The sequence below is a fragment of the Dermochelys coriacea genome, chromosome 2 (genome assembly GCF_009764565.3).
Source record: "Dermochelys coriacea isolate rDerCor1 chromosome 2, rDerCor1.pri.v4, whole genome shotgun sequence".
NCBI lineage: Eukaryota > Metazoa > Chordata > Testudines > Dermochelyidae > Dermochelys > Dermochelys coriacea.
In genome coordinates, this window is record NC_050069.1 from 6,931,444 (window position 1) to 6,950,075 (window position 18,632).

Here is an 18,632-nt window from a genome sequence, read left to right on the forward strand (position 1 = left end):
TAATATAATATAAAATAATATAATATACACTTTTAAAAAGTAAAATCAAACCCAAATGTTTTCCCACATCCAAAACTAATTATTTTTTTCAGAATTTTCTTTCATGGACAATTTTTGGGTTCCATTCCAAATAGGAACGACAACAGATTTCAAAATCTTGAAAACCTTTATGTAACAGACTTTTCATCCTCCACACAGGTCTGTACAGCAATTCAGTTTGGACAGCATCCAGGAATTTGCATCCGATGAAGTGAGCTGTAGCTCACGAAAGCTTATGCTCAAATAAATTTGTTAGTCTCTAACGTGCCACAAGTACTCCTTTTCTTTCAGGAATTTGAAAGTTTATCCTAGCAGCCATTTGGGTTATAAATCAGGATAGCAGTTTTAGGCTTTCCAGTACTGCTCAGTTGTAGAGCAATATAATCTAATCTAGCCAAGGTATGTATGGTACACTTGTCACCATAAAATCTAGGTTCCAAATGCCCTAAGAGCAGTCCCAACCTCCTTTGTGGGTTTTTATCTTCTCCAGCTCAAGTTCTGGATTAAATAAGAAAGTTCAGAGGTCACTGCAAAAATAATCATACTAAAAAAAGAGGCAATTGAACTTTTCCAAACCTCAGAATCCTGAGCAAAGATTCTGAGTGGCTCTTAACTGAATGGGATTGCCCATCCCTAGCAGGGGGTTAACTCATATGGGGAAAGAATACGTTAATTTCCATTGGTGAATAAACCACCATCCCCAAGAAACACTTTAAAGCCTACGGTTCTGTGGCTTTCCACAGAAACCAGCTGTGACCGTGGAATAATGGTCTCAAGTTGCAGTGGGGGAGGTTTAGGTTGGATATTAGGAAAAAAATTTTCACTAGGAGGGTGGTGAAGCACTGGAATGCGTTATCTAGGGTGGTGGTGGAATCTCCTTCCTTAGAGGTTTTTAAGGTCAGGCTTGACAAAGCCCTGGCTGGGATGATTTAGTTGGGGTTGGTCCTGCTTTGAGCAGGGGGTTGGACTAGATGACCTCCTGTGGTCCCTTCCAACCCTGATATTCTATGATTCTATGATATGAGTAGAAGGCAATGCTGGGAAGCAGGGGAGGTGGGAGCAGGCAGAGTGGGTGAGCACAGGAGACCGGCAGTTTCTCCATTATAAATTGGTTTCTGAAATCTAACTTGGCTACATGAGAGCAGCGTGGCTGCTTGGGAGACAGAGATTGCATAAGGCTGCAAACTCAGGGTCTTGGATCCTGTGCTTGGGATTGCTCATTGCCATTCTGATTTGGACAGCACAGCACTTCCTGGTAATGCGGGGAACAACTGGTAAGCGCAGTGTCGGGACCCCAGATCCCGCACGCCTCCTACTTCCCCACAGTTTGTGCCCGTGGAGTTGGTGGCGCACCTGGGCAGATGGCAGAGTTGTTGCACGGTCTCTGCTCCCGGAGAGGCCCGCTGCACTGAGTGCTGTAGGAAGACGACACGCAGAACCTGGTTCTGGTCTGCCAGCCCTCCCCGCAGGTGGTCGAACACACGCTCCACGGGGACCACTCCTCTGCCGCAGGGTCACCTGTCGGGTTCAGAGCAGAAGGTGAGGCCACGGTGTCAGAACCTGGGCGCGGTAACCCTGACAGTTATAGCAAGGGATGGCAGAGACAGGGATCCGGGGTGGGGGGGTGACGGCATGCTTTGGAAAACAAGAGAAAACCCACCCAGGCTTTCCCCTTTCTCACTGGCCTCTGACAGCCTGCACCAGCGGAGGCAGAGGGGAGCAGAGAATGAGCCTGGTGAGGACACTGATTGGAGTTGCCCATCAAGTTGTTCCTTATAATCCCTGCCCACCATCCAAAGCTCAAACTGCCCCTTTGCAGCCAAGACCGAACATATCAAGATCGTGGCCCAAATGCCTGCGTCGCCTTTCAATACCTACCCCACGGGAAGGGCGTCAGGAAGACAAGTAGAAGCATCCCACAGGATACGAGATGGGAGTGCAGTGGAGAGGAAGAGACAGGCCTGCATATTCCCTCCATCACTGACACAACACTAATGAAAATGAATGATCCCCGTCACCTGCATTTTATCCAGGTCTTTGCTCAGGACGGGATGCTGGCTATCTGACCGATCTCTCAGTGTGAGCAGGTGACATGGCAGGGAGGGAAAAGGGTATCCCATGGCTTCGATACCCTCCAACACACACTACCTAGCCCCGCAGATAGAAGCCAAACAATAATCATTTAGCAAAACCACATTTATTTCAGACAGAGTGTTGAAAATGACATCTGGTGCACCTGTAACATACCGTACAGGATCTATAACACACAGAGACAACCCATAGAGCTGGACATTAGCGAGAGAATGAGCAGAATTCCCAGCACCCTTTGACCCAAGCGAGGAGATGAGGAATGACCCACGTGCCCCTTTTCGCAATTCCATAATGTAGGGTCAGGAGACCACCAACCGCCTACCAGTGCGACATGAGATAGTTAGCAGAAGCCCCTTGTGGCATCTCCCTTTCAGAGCTAAAAGCTAACTCACCAGACTATGATAGCCACTGACTGCTCAGGGAGAGCTTTGTGTACAAACCACTGGCAGGGTAATGGGGCCATGGGATTTCAAGGGATTGTGGCAAACCGTATCGGACCAATCAGAGTCGATATCTATATATTTGTCCATTGGTGTTCTAGGAACTATAGATCTCTCTCATTCAGTGCATGTATTGGCTTATATTTCATCTGCATTTGAGGATTGAAGCTATTTGGACCATTGATGTTTAATGATGTCCCACTGTAAGGATGAAGTGAAGGCCATTGGTAACTCTGGATTTAAGAGCTACCAGTGGATGAGGACTTGTGGAGGTGGAAGGTTTACAGAGAACCTTAACCACAAAGCGGGATGGACTTGTCTTGATTTCCTTTGCTTGATGTCTCACTAACTCCTGCTCTGTCTGATATTGCATGGCAGAATTAAATAGGAGAGAGAGATTAGGACAAATCTTTACCTTCTACAAATTCAGGTCCATTTCTGCTGTAAAACAAACACCTTGGGCTGCCCATTCACAGCACAGACCGCTCCCCCCCCCCCCCCGCAAGGTTAGATGACACTAAAAGGAGAGTTTTTGTGCTTGCAGTCCTGTCTCCCCTGCTCGATGTGAACGGGGGGGGAGGGGGGGGGGACAAGAAGAATACTAGATGCAACTGACCATGTTCATTAAGCCAAAAATTATCAATACCACTTTGTTCTGTTGATTTGCATCCAGAGATTAACCCGTTCATCCAGTGGCTGTTAGTCCAACTCTGACAACCGCTATTCTCAGTCACTGCTTCTAGAGTAATCAGTCCTTGTCTAGAGACCTTGGGACAGCAGCAAAGCTTCTCTCTGCAGCATCTGATTTTGAAGTAGAGGATCCTCTGGGAGATCGGTACAAGAGGATGGGATTGTCATGACAACTGGGCCAGGTCTTTGATAACTGATGGCGTTCTGACAGCCCTGTCAGACAGATACAGCAATACTGGACTTAAAGTTCCCTAGCGGTAAGTCCCACTCCTCATGAGCAGCTTTCTCCATCACCACCACTTTAGCAGCACCCTTGTCTCCTAGAAGACGCCCAACAACCAGTATAATATCCAGGAAAAGCTCTGCTCCAGCTCTTGGACTGCTGCTCCCAGTCTTCCCTTCAGACCTATCTCTACAGGTACATCTACACTGCAAGGGAAGGTGTAACTGCAGCAAGGGGTAGTCAGACCCAAGCTAGCTTTAATTTAGCTAGCATGGGTAACAATAGCCATATAGATGTGGTGGCTCAGGTTTTAGAGGACCTACCAAGGGTCCCTGGAGGGCCTGTACTCTGGCTGTTAGCCCACGCAGAAGCCACGCCACCCCACCTACACTGCTATTATCACCTGTGCTGGCTAGATTTAAACTAGCATAGGTGTGCTTACCCCAGGACCCGATCACACCTTTCACTCGCCGTGCAGACATACCCTAACATGGCATTAATTGTGCACTTAATGATTTGCACTGCTCAGAAAACCACCAGGGACTTTTTTTAACCCCGCACCAGCAAATCCCAGCTCTGCCACACCAATCTTTTAGCAGACAACCAAGCCAAGAGTGTAAAGACAATGACCTTCTTGGCAGGGCTGGGAAAGTCGGCCAGCTGCTCTTGCGGGGGGGGAATCACAGCAAAGCTGGCCCCTCAACTGTACACGGTGATGGGACTTATCTTCTTCTGCCTTAAACCTAGCTCATGCTTTTTGTACATCATCTATGCTGTTACCAAGAGGCAGACCATCCCCCTTATCTGGCTCTTTAAACACTATCTGTCTAGGCTGGAAAGCCATTTCCAAAGAGAGAGGCGAGGGAAAAGCCCGCAGTGAGACTTATGTGTTCCCTCTGTCAATTGTACGGTGCATAGAGAATGGGAAATTTAATAGTCCACTCTGCAATCTAATCACATCCCGGTGGCTGTCTCAGATGCACATTTGAAAGTGCCACATTGAAATGAGAGGTAGGATGCTGCCTTCTGTACGTCGTGGCATTATTAGAGGAATTAATGTCCTCTGTGGCCCAAGTTTCACCTCCTCCCTCTCTTTCCCCTTCCTTATTCTGGGCATTTTCCCTTTCACAGTATGGAAAGCCATGATTAGATGGGAAAGGGAATCTGGTGGGACCTTTTGCAATTATCATCACAGTTCTTGCATTTTCCCTGACCCCACTTTCTAATTCAAAAGAGTGGGCTTTTTAAAAGTTTTGTCTCTGCTGGCTGGTGAAATTTGCCTGTCCAAGCCTCAAGCCCTGAAAAACAAGTTTCCACTCACTCTGGACCTGCTCCACAGAGCTGCTCAGAACCCCTGGGCATGAGGCCGCAGGAAATTTTTATCCATATGCTGAGGGTTCCAATCACAGAAATCTTGCCCGTAGAATATTAGGTGCTTTTCAGGTCAGATCTTCACCTGGTGTAAATCAGTGTAGCTCCATTGATTTCAATGGAGTGACTCTAATTTACACCATTTGCCGATCTGGCCCCTATAGTTTAAATATGTTCATATTTACTAATCGCTGCATTCCGTGTCCCTAATTAGTGTCAGTTAAATGCCATTTATTTAAGGACAAGATTCTGCCCTGATCACTGGACCAGGTGTTGAGGGGCCACCTTGCAGATGGAACCCCTGGATAGAATTCCAGCTGACGCAGCCTGAATTCCTGCTTGGGCCTTATAATGAGGGAGCACTCACCTCCTGAGCTCCTTCTGCTGCTGCATGTGGTACCGCAGGCTTTTCCTGCTTTTGGTACCCCCTGTAGGTTGTTGACCCCACCTGACAGGTCTTCAGTGGCTTAACCCTCCAGCTGGGTGTCACAGTCAAAAATGAACCCCTTCCAGGGTAACAAAAGTCCAACATACCTGTTTGTCTTCAGCTCTGGTTGTGGGCCCCTTAAATTCAGCCTTTCGCTCAGGCTTCCAAAGAAGCCTGTCCCCTAATCGGGGTTTACACCACTTTGCCTGTGGGTGGTGGGGGTCAGGTTAGTAGAGACACACTCTGCTACTGTTTTTAGAACAGGCACCCCTTGTATAGAATGGTTTTACTTCACCAGTCACTGCTAACTAGTTTAATCCATGGTAAGCATGACGGGACAGTGGCATCTTAGCATAGTATGAGCCATGGTAAGTACACAGGGTCCTGCGTTCTCCTTCTGTTAAAATATAGTTAATCACAGACCCTCTTAGAGGGGAGCCCCTAACTGGGACCCTAGGCCCCTAATCCTAAAGAAACAGCTACGAGCACAGTCACAAGTAAGCAGACTTACACACAACTTGAGTTCCAGCTTTGTTTCATTTTTTTACCTGGGAACACAGCCTGCCTGGAACTCTACGCAGGACACAGAGCTACCTAGTGGCTGAATAAGATAACTGCAGTACATGTCTCATTGCTTCTCCCTTGTGAAAAAGACAAGGGCATGCTGCTCCAAGGAGATGCACTAAGATACGGAAGCTGTGTTTCTTCATGTTGGAGTTTCCACAAGCTCAGGTGAGAGGGCAATGCCATGTTGATGCCTCTCCCCTCCCTCTGACAATCACAGGGCATGCAGGCAGATTTCCTACTCCTTTTGTGCCTGCTGCATCATGAAACAGTGGGGATGACACAACCCAATGCAACTACCTTATATAACACCAAGTCAACTGCTACTGTATAAGTAACAAGTACTTAGAAGAGGGTGCTGGCATGGAAGAAAGCTTAAGGCTATCACACAATGACAGATCAGGGTGCCTGGTTTAATGCGGGCCAGCCAGACCCCCACAAGCTATGAAGGTGCTTAGCATAGTAGGGTCTGTAGCAGAAGAGTGGACTCGGAAAGCGACAGGTGTAAGGGCCCGGAGCTGTGCCTCACGGACCGCCCTGCCTGTTGGCTGAGGAGGCTTGCAGGCCAACTCTTAAGCCGAGCAGCAGGTGCAGCTGACTGTCTGCTTCATGCGCCTGCTTGCGGATTCTCCGCCTCCTTGTGCCTGTCTCGCTCCAAGCCCTGCACCCAGCCTCAATCCTGCCCTGCACCTGCCCTTGCTCCAGTCCTGCCGTAGCCTCACCATGGCCTCTAAACCAGCCCTGCTCCTGTGTTCTCTGACTCCGGTTCTGACCCTTGGTCCTGGTATTCTGACCCTGATTCCTCCTCCAACCACTGGATCTGCTGGCCTACGACCTGGGATCCTGACAGAAAGCCCTGTATCTGCGCCAGCTCATGCTATGCTGGAAGGATGTGCCACTGCTACTTTCACCACAGTCAAGAGATTCAAATATTGGTGATGCCTGCTGTTAGTGGTGGATATCTGTCCAGGCTGGCGCAACACTCAAGGGATGAACTAGGCTCAATGGTTGTTGATGATGAGCAATCCTAGTAATTAACGATGGGGGGAGACCTCTGGTGTTATGTTCGCTCCAGGGCCGGCCCTAGACCAAATGGTGCCCCAGGCGAAGAGTGTCTTCGGCACCCTTCTCCCCCCCTCCGCCCCCCGCATTTGTTAAACTTTTGAATACCTTATTTTTATTGCATTTGTAGCCCATTTCATGACTTTGATGCACAATTTGCATGCATGACTTATCCCTGACATTTTAGACTGACTGGTGATGCCCTGCCCCTTTATATACCCACGAGAGCAGGGCTGACAACATTCTACAAGGGTTTGAGGAAAATGTAGTTCTCAGAAAGTCTGGAAGGTGCCACAAGATTCTACACAGGTCCAGAACATTCTAGAAGGTTAATGAAAAAGGCAGCCACATACGGAATACCTGCAACATTTTAATTCAAATATCCTATTTTCCCTTTTGTCGCTAACAACAAAAACAGCACCCCGAGCCCAGCACCCCCCAACCCTAGCACGCCAGGTGCTTGCCTGAGTCACCTGCCCCTAAATCGGGCCCTGGTTAGCTCATCCATCATCCCTTCATCTAGGCCAGTGTAGGGCCCTACCGTCCATCCATTTACTTCCAGGGTGCCCATCAGTATGGTAGCTGGGCACAATATACTGTTCCCTGTCGTATACTCTCCTCTGTTTCATCCAGCCCAACTTTATAGACAAAGGGAAAGGAAAAAGGTGGGAGGGAGAGAAAAGTGGGAAACGCTGCTGACTCCATCTCCTGGTCCTGTTCTCTGCCCATGGGGTAGGAGTGACTCTCATTGACCTCACTGGGAGTTATGTGTGTCCTGCAGCGGCAGAATAAGCTGAAGTCTAGGACATCACTTTGCTGGGTTTAACAATGAGAAACAGACACAGCTGCTGAGCTGTGCCTTAGCTGTGGGTACTGATTGTGATGGGAATTTGTCTTGGCAAACAAATTTAAAAAAAAACAACCCAATCAATATGTGAGTGCACACATGTGCCCAGGAAGCTTAATTAATTTCCTACAGGCTGGAAGTAGCTTTGTCTGACTAGCTCCTTGTTTTGCGGAATAAGCAAAAGTTGCAAATGAATAAGCTCCAATCTCCATTGTAGATGGGCAGGGCCCTCGAAATGCCTGTGCACTCAGCAGACTGCTGACAGCCCCTTTCCCAGATGGTTATGGGGAATTGCTTTCTCTCTTCCTTTTTCGTTCACAGCTGCACATGCTTAGCCGAGGAGGGAGTTATCAGAGGTGCAGATCAAGAGACTGCCAGTGTCACCACACTGGCAGCTGGCTACAGTGCTCCAAGGAAGAGGAGAAATTAGCAGCCCACCTCACAAGTTTGACAGTGGAGGAAGGCTGCTGTCAAGGGTTTGCATCCTTAACTTCACACCACGTTCCAACTAGCAGAGCGACCAGGCTCACGCTGTGTATCTCATCAGTTAAAGTGGCTCACGTCCTGACTTTTTCCCTCCTTGCACTGCAAGATCAGAAAGAGCCAGGTCTCCACATGTCCCACAGACATTACAGAGGTGACCTTGTCCCACCTGCTCTTGCAGGTTTGCTGCTTTCAGCATATTCCCAGCAGCCCCCACAGTTCAGATCCAGATCTGAATTGATGCAAAGTTAAAGGGTGTTTGGAGCTGGGATTTTTCCATGACAACTGCAGAGTTCCTCATTTAAATATATATATATATATAAAAAACATCCTGGGTGATAAGTGAAGGCAAGAACCCAGTGTGTCTGGTACATCCGTGAGCACATGTTACAGGGATGGTGCAGTGAGCCTGGTGAGTGGCAAAGCCAAGGGAGTGCTGGGCTCCTGTCTACAGGCAACAATAATTCTCTCCCATTTCACTGTGTCACAGGGGTGCTGCCCTCTGGTTGCTGGCAAGCCCAACAGATGCTTGTTATGCATCTTAACAGGCTAATCAAATGGAAAGCCACAGCAGGTGAAGTTGGGAGTGAAGGTTACTGCTCACCTCTCGCCCACCTCTCGCCTGATGGAAAAGCTTTAGCTCTTGTGTCAAATTAACAAGGGTTGTCGCTGAGATTGCTCTGGCTTGCTAAAGCCTGAGAGATCCCATGCTGTGCTGTGACTGCACCAGCCCTGCTGAATGAATCTCCTACTTAGCTGGACTCCAGTTATGTTCCCCGTAGGTAGGACTGGTCAAAAATGGTTCATCAGAATTGCTTTCCACCAGAAAAGGCTGTTTCATCTAAACTGAAATATTTCAACAACATTCTCTTTTAAAAAACTGGCAAAAATAATTTACCAATTTTTGGATTTTCGATTCAAAACAACTTTTCATTTTGAAATTCATTATTTAAAATTTAAATAAAAATGGTTGAAATCAAAACCAACCATTTCAAATGTATCACAACAAAATGTTTTGATTGATTTGAAATGATTTTTTTTTTATTTTGTTTCACAAAAAGAAAATTGAACTCTTGGAAACTTTGGCCCCTCCACCAATCTCTCTCCTTGTTAGAGAGGTAGCTTTCCAAACGCAACCTGGGGAACTGAGATCCATTTCAACCAGCCATTGCCTTCACTCTTCAAATGCCAAATCCCCTTGGACTTTGCCCCCATGGATTTAGTAGTCCAGGTTTAGTTTTGCAAACAGTGACTACTTGCCACAATATTTGGTTCAGTGCAATATAAGGAACCATAACCATCACATCTAATAGGAATGGCTCACCATTTGAGTCACGTGAAATCGTACTGGGCCAGAGCATCGGGGAACAGTCTTGTACTGGCCGAGGAGGACAAACAAGATGACCAGCGGGGACCACGTGTTTCCCATCTCCATAGCTACAAACCACATGATGAGTGACTCCTTTCTTACTAATGGTGGGTTATCTATTACTAGAACCAAGTCAGTGTTCATGCTTAGAGTAGGGAGGACTCCCCTCACCCCCACCCCAAGTTCTGGAAGGGGAATGGCTCTCAGCGGCTGTCTGTGATGGCAGACCCACTTGTTGCAATGAGCCTTTCTCCTCTCAGCGGGGTAGGGTGGTATTAATGACAAAGGGCCTGACTTGCATCTCATTTACAGGGGTGCAAATCAGGAGGAATGCCAGGAAAGGCCATGCAATCACAGCTGCAGATGTCAGGTCAGAACCAGGCACTAAGAGCCAAATTTATCCCGGCTATAAATAAATCCACTGACACCAGGGACAAATTTAACCCAGGCGATCAATTCTGTCTTCACTTACATCTGTGTAAATCCAGAGTAGCTCCCCGAGGTGATCGTGTAAATCCAGAGTAAGTCCATTGACTTGAACAGAGTTAGTCTGGATTTACACAGATGTAACTGAGATTAGAAAGTGGCCCAAGGGGAGCTTCTAGGACAATGTGCACACGGGGATGGAAAAGGCCCGGTGGGGCATTTGCACTTGCTGCCTCTAGGGACCATCTGCAGCGACTTCCCGGAAATATGAGGCCACCTCTGCAGGTGGTGAGGCCACAGCAGATGCATCAGGCGGAGGGAACAAACTGGGCACCACTCCACTATTGATTCATGCCACTATCCAAGATCAAATCCAGTGACTTGTTGGCTTTGAGATAAACTGTTATGGGCCTTGAAGGGAAATTAAACCTGCTGCAGGCTCCTGTTTAGTGCATGCAGCGTCTCCCTCACCCTCCTGCCTTCTGGAGAACCCAAGCAGCAGATTGCTCTCATTCCTTCCTTACGATCCTATCCGATATTTGAGTGTCTCCTGCCGATCTGACATCCTCCCACTCGTCGCCTCTTCCTCATTAATCCACCCGGCCTTTGGCAGAGGCCGCTCAGAAGCAGCATGCGGGCCATGTCGGGAGGAACAGTGCCAGGTACCTGCTGGCATTTGGTCCTTGCTCTTTGGAATTTGGTCCAGCAGCGTGGCCAGATCTTCAATGGCATCAGCAACGCACCACTGAACTTTTCAGAGCTATGCTGGTTTACACCAGTGGAGGATCTGGCCCTCTTCTTGCTAGCACAGTTCCCCGACCCATGTTAATGGGGATATATTTATTTGCATACTCATTTTGCCAAGCACTGCTATCGACTTTCCTCCCCATCTATCCCTCTTCTGCGTGCATTGCTTCCCTGTCTCCCCTTGCCTTTCACTCTGCTGTACACTGCCAAGAGAGGCTCATTTTACCTGGCGTTTAGCAACAGATCTGCCATCCAGGCCAGTGTGAGATCCAACTGCATCGCAGAAAGGAGTGATGTGATATTCCTGCTCCCTTAGCTAAGGGTTTGGAGAGGAAATGTGGGTGAGGTAATATCTTTTATTGGACCGTTTGTTGGTGAGAGAGATGAGCTTCTGAGTTTCACAGAGCTCTTCCTCACTCTAGGAAAGGTACCGAGAGTGTCACAGCTAACTACAAGATTGAACACTTAATGCACTGGATGAAGGACACCACATGTTGTTTCAGAGTAGCAGCCGTGTTAGTCTGTATTGGCAAAAAGAAAAGGAGTACTTGTGGCACCTTAAAGACTAACAAATTTATTTGAGCATAAGCTTTCGTGAGCTACAGCTCACTTCATCGGATGCATTCGGTGGAAAATACAGTGGGGAGATTTATATACATAGAGAACATGAAACAATGTAACCAGAGTGATCACTTAAGGTGAGCTATTACTTGCAGGAGAGCAGGGGCGGGGGCGACCTTTTGTAGTGATAATCAAAGTGGGCCATTTCCAGCAGTTGGCAAGAACATCTGAGGAACAGTGGGGGATGTGGGGGGAATAAACATGGGGAAATAGTTTTACTTTGTGTAATGACCCATCCACTCCCAGTCTCTATTCAAGCCTAAATTAATTGTATCCAGTTTGCAAATTAATTCCAATTCAGCAGTCTCTCGTTGGAGTCTGTTTTTGAAGTTTTTTTGTTGAAGTATTGCCACTTTTAGGTCTGTAATCGAGTGACCACTACTACAACAATCAACACTCCCCACACATGCTTAACACACGGGTCCCACACATGCCTATCACAACACGTGGTGTACCTCGTTCAGTGCACAGAATGCCCTAACAACAGTGATGTTGGTGAAACCAGACACTATGCTCTCGAATGAACTTTCACAGAAAAATGATAAACGAGAAGAACACCGTATCACCTGTGGGTGAACATCTCTCACGAAGTGATCACTCTATAGCCGACCTATCACGTCTGGTCCTCTAAGGAAACCTGCACAATGCTTTCAAAAGATGAGCCTGGGAGCTTAAATTCAGAACTTTGCTAGATACTAAAAATCCTGGTTTTAATAAAGACAGTGGATTTATGGCTTATTACAAAAATCTGTAACCCACTAACTCCTTGTTTTGTCCTATAACTACAGGGGTGTTAATGGGCCATCTCACCTTGAATGGTCCCTTAGAATATGTGCTAACTACTCATGTTAATAGAAAAGGAGTACTTGTGGCACCTTAGAGACTAACAAATTTATTTGAGCATAAGCTTTCGGGAGCTACAGCTCACTTCAACATCACTCATGTTAAACTATCTGTTGGATCTTGTACTTAGCTGTGACACTCTCAGGACCTTTCCTGGACCTGGAGAAGCGTTCTGTGCATCTCAAAAGCATGTCTCTCTCCAGCAGAAGTTGGTCCAATAAAAGATATTCTCTCACCCACCTTGTCTCTCTAATATCCTGGGCCCAACATAGCTCCAACAACACTGCATTAGCTAAGGGTTGTTACCGAGCTGCTTTTTCCAGCAGTAGAACACCTGAGACCATACAGAGCAAGTGACTGCAGAAATGGCCAGGGAAGTGAGGTGCAATTGACTACAATTCCCCTCCCTCTCTGCCTCACCTTTTGTCTCTCATTCTCTTTCTTGAGCTTTGAATGAGTGTCCAGAAACTCAGCTTCCACCCTGAGATTCATCATCATCTCTCTAGTGCATAGCCAGCTCCTTAATCACAAGACACTCTCACCAGCAGGCTGTCCAGACAGCTCGGGTTCCTTTATTCTATTGCTACACAACTCACCGCTCCCGCGTTGTCAGCTGGTGCACAGATGCGGAGAAACGGAGCAGGCAAAGCCACCACTTTCTACTTTCAAGAAAATTCAGACCACACCCTGCCCCCAAACTCTGCCCCAACACATGGGAACCTTGGAAACGCTTGCTCGGTGCTGCCTACTGACATGGGGCTGGATCCTCAGATGGTGTAAATTGGCAGATTCTAGTGACTTCAGTGGATGTAGGCTAGCTGAGGATTTGGCCCATCTTTGTTGTTCCAACCTCCCGTCCTTCCCTGCAATCTAGGTCACCGCTTTGGTGTCTCTTTGGGCCTTTTGAAAGCAAAGGCGAGAGTAAAGGCCTCAGGACATGCTTCTAACCTGCCACTGGTGTAATCACAGGGCAGGTGGGGTCCAACCATGTGGTGCTGGGAGCACCTGCAAAATGCTCAGCGGGTGTGGAGGGAGCTCAGATCCACCCAGGCCCTAATGCAGGATCGGATGCAGAATCGTTGATCGTCCCTGTCCTGCTATCTGGGTCAAACGCAGAGCTGCAGTGCATGGGATACAAAAGTCCTGAATCCTACAACAACATGGGCAAAAGGCGGTGGCGGGGCGAAGAGGTATGTGTCAGCTCTAGTGAACTCCTGTGTTCCTAGAGCATGTGATCTGTTGTTGCCAGTATTCTTTCCTGATTGCTGGAAGATAGGGGTGGAAAACCCTGTCATCCCAATGTCATCTAACCTGCTCATACATGCCTTCCCACACAGAAGTGAATGCCTAAGGGCAATGCCCACACTGATATACTGCTCTCCCCCACCCCTACCCTCGCCCTTCTTCTGAGGTCAATGGGAATGCCTGGCATGTACATCAGCTGCGGGTTGGGCCCCTTTATGTCACCATCAGGCCAGCTTTGGCTTAATGGACCCACTGCTGATCAGAATCATTGCCGAGTGTCAGATCTCTAGCCAGTGATTCAGAAGCAGGCATCACTCCTGCTGAGGAATGGATTGTGAGCAACACAGACTGAGTATGGTTGATTGCATGTTTACTGAAATGCCTTGATACTATGGTGATGGGTGGCAATACAAACCCCTTAGAAACAGTGGATGGGATTATGCTGACCCCAACTCTGCCTGGAAATCCAGGTCCCAGCCCCACCAAAGGAACAGGAGATTTTTGCCTTAGTTCGGAGCTTACCTATTTGAGGTGCAGGGTATCCATACTGCTGCAGTTCGTCAACATCCTCTCGCTTTCTGTTATCTGTGGACCTCAGCGACTGGCTTCTGGAATTATAGCGTCCATTGGCTATGGCAAGGCAATGGGTCACGTAAATAAACCTGGGTTCACGCAGTAAGATCTTTCACTACAAAATTACATTTGAGATAACAACCAACAGCAAAACCCAGTTCGGAAGCATGGATCTCAGAGTGCCAAAACCGCTGATTTGCTTCACAGACATCACACCCCTCCCCTGTCAGTGTTCACTCCTGAGCCAGATCATTGGCCTGGGCTGCCATCGAACCGGGGGCTTTAGCATTTAGAGGTACTGGGACCCGTTTCATCCGTCCCCTAAGCTTCACTTAATAGCTTTCAGTGAAGTGGTGGGGCTCCCATGGCCTTCTCTAGGAAACCCCCAGGAGGTATCAACAGATACCAACAGATACCGGGCAGTTTAATGCTAGGCACACTAGAAAAGTGTTTGCAAACTACAGGCACCTTCATATTAAGTCCCTAAGCAAGCCAATTTCTGTGGCTTTCCTTGTACACATTAGGGTTCTGCTGACCTTTGAGATGCATTGACAATGAGTCTCACCTTGCTCTGTAAGGCACTTTGAGCTCTACGATGTAAAGTGCTATATAGGAGCTAGATAGTAGTATTATTAGCATAAAACTCCACCTTGCCTGGGTTATTTTCTGAGCTGTTTTTGGTCTGCAGCTATCTACAGGGTATTGTGGAGATGGGAAGGGCAGAGGGGATTGTGCAGGATCAGAGAAGGGGAAGACACAACATTGTCAGCCTCCATCACATGACTGGCTAAAGGTAGAGACCACCAGACATCCGGTCATCGAACCCAGGAGCTGTAGAGCTAAGAGCCCCAGTCTCTACTGCTTCTGCTGAAGCACAAAAATCCTGATCCAAATCACACTGAAACCAGTGAATGCTCCCATTGAGTTCAGTGGGCTCTGGATCAGGCCTTGAGGGCATATCTATATGGGGACATGCAGGAAAGTTATGCCAAATTAACTAATTTAAAGTGCATTAGTTAAAACACATTTAACCCATGTGTGGAGGCTCTTATTCAGAAGAAAGTGGCCTTGGTTCACTGTAGGTTAACTCATTTCTAATTCATCTTAACTTCCCATGTTAAACTCTGAGCACGCTGGCTGTCACCTGAAGTAGATTCATACCCTCTGTGGCATCCAGCAGGTTGCACATCCAGAACAGTGGTTTCTACATGCAAATGACCTGAGAGAGGAACAAACAATGGAAGAGAGACTTGCTAGGATTTAAATTCTGTTTTCAATTACCTTGGGGTAAATCTGAAATAACTCCACTGACTCTATCAGAGTTATACGGTGTAAGGAAGAACAGAATTTGGCCCTAGCAATCTAAGATCGGGCAACCAAAAGAATATACCGGACAGAGGGTCGTTCTGCCTGAGGAGACACAACAGCCTCTCTCCCTTTCAAAACAGCCCATGAGCTGCCAAGGGCTGAAAGTGGTGACAAATCCGGTCCTGGGAACCCTGGGAAAATTAATAAAGGTTAGTGAAGCTTCCAGGCATGTGCTGTTGCAAGTCTGTAACACCATCAAAAAAGGAAAAGCAGAGGAGGGGGAGGAAGGATGCAGAGCATCCCTGCCAGGAGCCAGACTTCGTGTAGAGCAGGTTGGTTTGCGGAGGAGGCCAATATGGGCTGCCTAATTAAAGGCCAGTTTGAAATCCCCCCCTGGTCTCCTTCCTCCACAGCATCCATGCAAAGGAGCCCTGGAACCAGTTTACTGTGACTTCTCTTAACCTTCCAGCACTGGCAGTCTGCAGACTGACTGCCAGCAAAATAAATGAGGAGGATGGACAGCGTCTGTCTGTTATCGGAGAGGAGCTCAGGTTGCATTTAGCATCGATATCTGGATTTTGAATATCCCAGTATTCAAGCATGTGTGGGGCTGGGGGTTTGGTAATACCCAGATAAGGGTCAACTGGAAAATCTGGATCTGGCCTCAGGTTCATATTTTGAATACCTGGAACACTCAGGGCTGTTCCAATGTGGAGTATGGTTTTGGGCCCCTACCTATATACCTACCCCCAAATCTATCCATCCATCCCCTTGTTTACCACTGCAGTCTAGTCTTGTCTAGTCTACTCTAAGTCCACAGTTTTGAAAGGATCAAAACCATGAGACTCTACAGCATCCCTTGGCCACCATAAGCAGCCCCCAAACTCAAAACTCGTTCAAACTGGGAGCAGAAGCAGGGATGAGCAGCAGTGTTTAGCTATGGAGCTTTAAACAGATTTGTTGGGAGCTCAGCAATGGATGTGGTGTAGATTCATAGATACTAAGGTCAGAAGGGACCATTCTGATCATCTAGTCCGACCTCCTGCACAACACAGGCCACAGAATCTCACCCACCCACTCCTATGAAAAACCTCACCCATGTCTGAGCTATTGAAGTCCTTAAATCATGGTTCAAAGACTTCAAGGAGCAGAGAAGCCTCCCTCAAGTCAACCATGCCCCATGCTACAGAGGAAGGCGAAAAACCTCCAGGGCCTCTCCAATCTGCCCTGGAGGAAAATTCCTTCCCGACCCCAAATATGGCAATCAGCTAAACCCTGAGCATATGGGCAAGATTCACCAGCCAGATACCCAGGAAAGAATTTTCTATAGTAACTCAGATCCCATCCATCTAATATCCCATCTCAGGGGATTTGGCCTATTTACCCTGAATATTTAAAGATCAATTACTTACCAAAATCCCATTATCCCATCATACCATCTCCTCCATAAACTTATCGAGTAGAATCTTAAAGCCAGATAGATCTTTTGCCCCCACTGCTTCCCTTGGAAGGCTATTCCAAAACTTCACTCCTCTGATGGTTAAAAACCTTCGTCTGATTTCAAGTCTAAACTTCCTAGTGGCCAGTTTATACCCATTTGTTCTTGTGTCCACATTGGTGCTGAGCTTAAATAATTCCTCTCCCTCTCCGGTATTTATCCCTCTGATATATTTATAGAGAGCAATCATATCTCCCCTCAACCTTCTTTTAGTTAGGCTAAACAAGCCAAGCTCCTTAAGTCTCCTTTCATAAGACAAGTTTTCCATTCCTCGGATCATCCTAGTAGCCTTCTCTGTACCTGCTCCAGTTTGAATTCATCCTTTTTAAACATGGGAGACCAGAACTGCACACAGTATTCTAGGTGAGGTCTCACCAGTGCCTTGTATAACGGTACTAAAACCTCCTTATCCCTACTGGAAATGCCTCTCCTGATGCATCCCAAAACCGCATTAGCTTTTTTCACAGCCATATCACATTGGCAGCTCATAGTCATCCTATGATCAACCAATACTCCAAGGTCCTTCTCCTCTTCCGTTACTTCTAATTGATGCGTCCCCAACTTATAGCTAAAATTCTTGTTATTAATCCCTAAATGCATAACCTTACACTTCTCACTATTAAATTTCATCCTATTACTATTACTCCAGTTTACAAGGTCATCCAGATCCTCCTGTATAATATCCCGATCCTTCTCCGAATTGGCAATACCTCCCAGCTTTGTATCATCTGCAAACTTTATTAGCACACTCCCACTTTTTGTGCCAAGGTCAGTAATAAAAAGATTAAATAAGATTGGTCCCAAAACCGATCCCTGAGGAACTCCACTGGTAACCTCCCTCCAACCTGACAGTTCGCCTTTCAGTAGGACCCGTTGCAGTCTCCCCTTTAACCAATTCCTTATCCACCTTTTGATGTTCATATTGATCCCCATCTTCTCCAATTTAACTAATAATTCCCCATGTGGCACGGTATCAAATGCCTTACTGAAATCTAGGTAAATTATATCCACTGCATTTCCTTTATCTAAAAAATCTGTTACTTTTTCAAAAAAGGAGATCAGGTTGGTTTGGCACGATCTACCTTTTGTAAAACCATGTTGTATTTTGTCCCATTTACCATTGACTTCAATGTCCTTAACTAATTTCTCCTTCAAAATTTTTTCCAGGACCTTGCATACTACAGATGTCAAACTAACTGGCCTGTAGTTACCCGGATCACTTTTTTTTTCCTTTCTTAAAAATAGGAACTATATTAGCAATTCTCCAATCATTCGGTACTATTCCTGAGTTTACAGTAAAAACCCAGGACCACGGTTTTCAAAAGCAACTGGTGATTTTGGAAGGGTGGGTCGGTAAATAGATAAAGCAAATTGGCTTTTAAAAATTCAGTCCATTTCACTAATCTCAGGTTCTCTTAGTAAGACTTTCTACGTGCAGGAATGGGGGGAGGAGGGGGTTATCTCAGCTGTGCCTTTTTTTCTCCCAGTCCCCCAGAAGATGCAGGTGAAATTCACTCCTGTGAAGTAGGACAGAATGAGGCCTAAGAACCATTAAGTCTCTTAAAACCAGATTTTCAACAAGGCCCAATAGGGACCCAGTTTTCACAAGAGTTAACCTCCAATTTTGTCCTAAGTGAGAACAACGGGGCCACAGGGTGCTGATCACTTTTGAAATCTGGCCTGTGGGACTGACCCAGGCATTAAGTGGGGCCTAGATCTGGTGCCGGGTGAATCAAAGTTGAAACAGGAGTGGGATGATTACTCG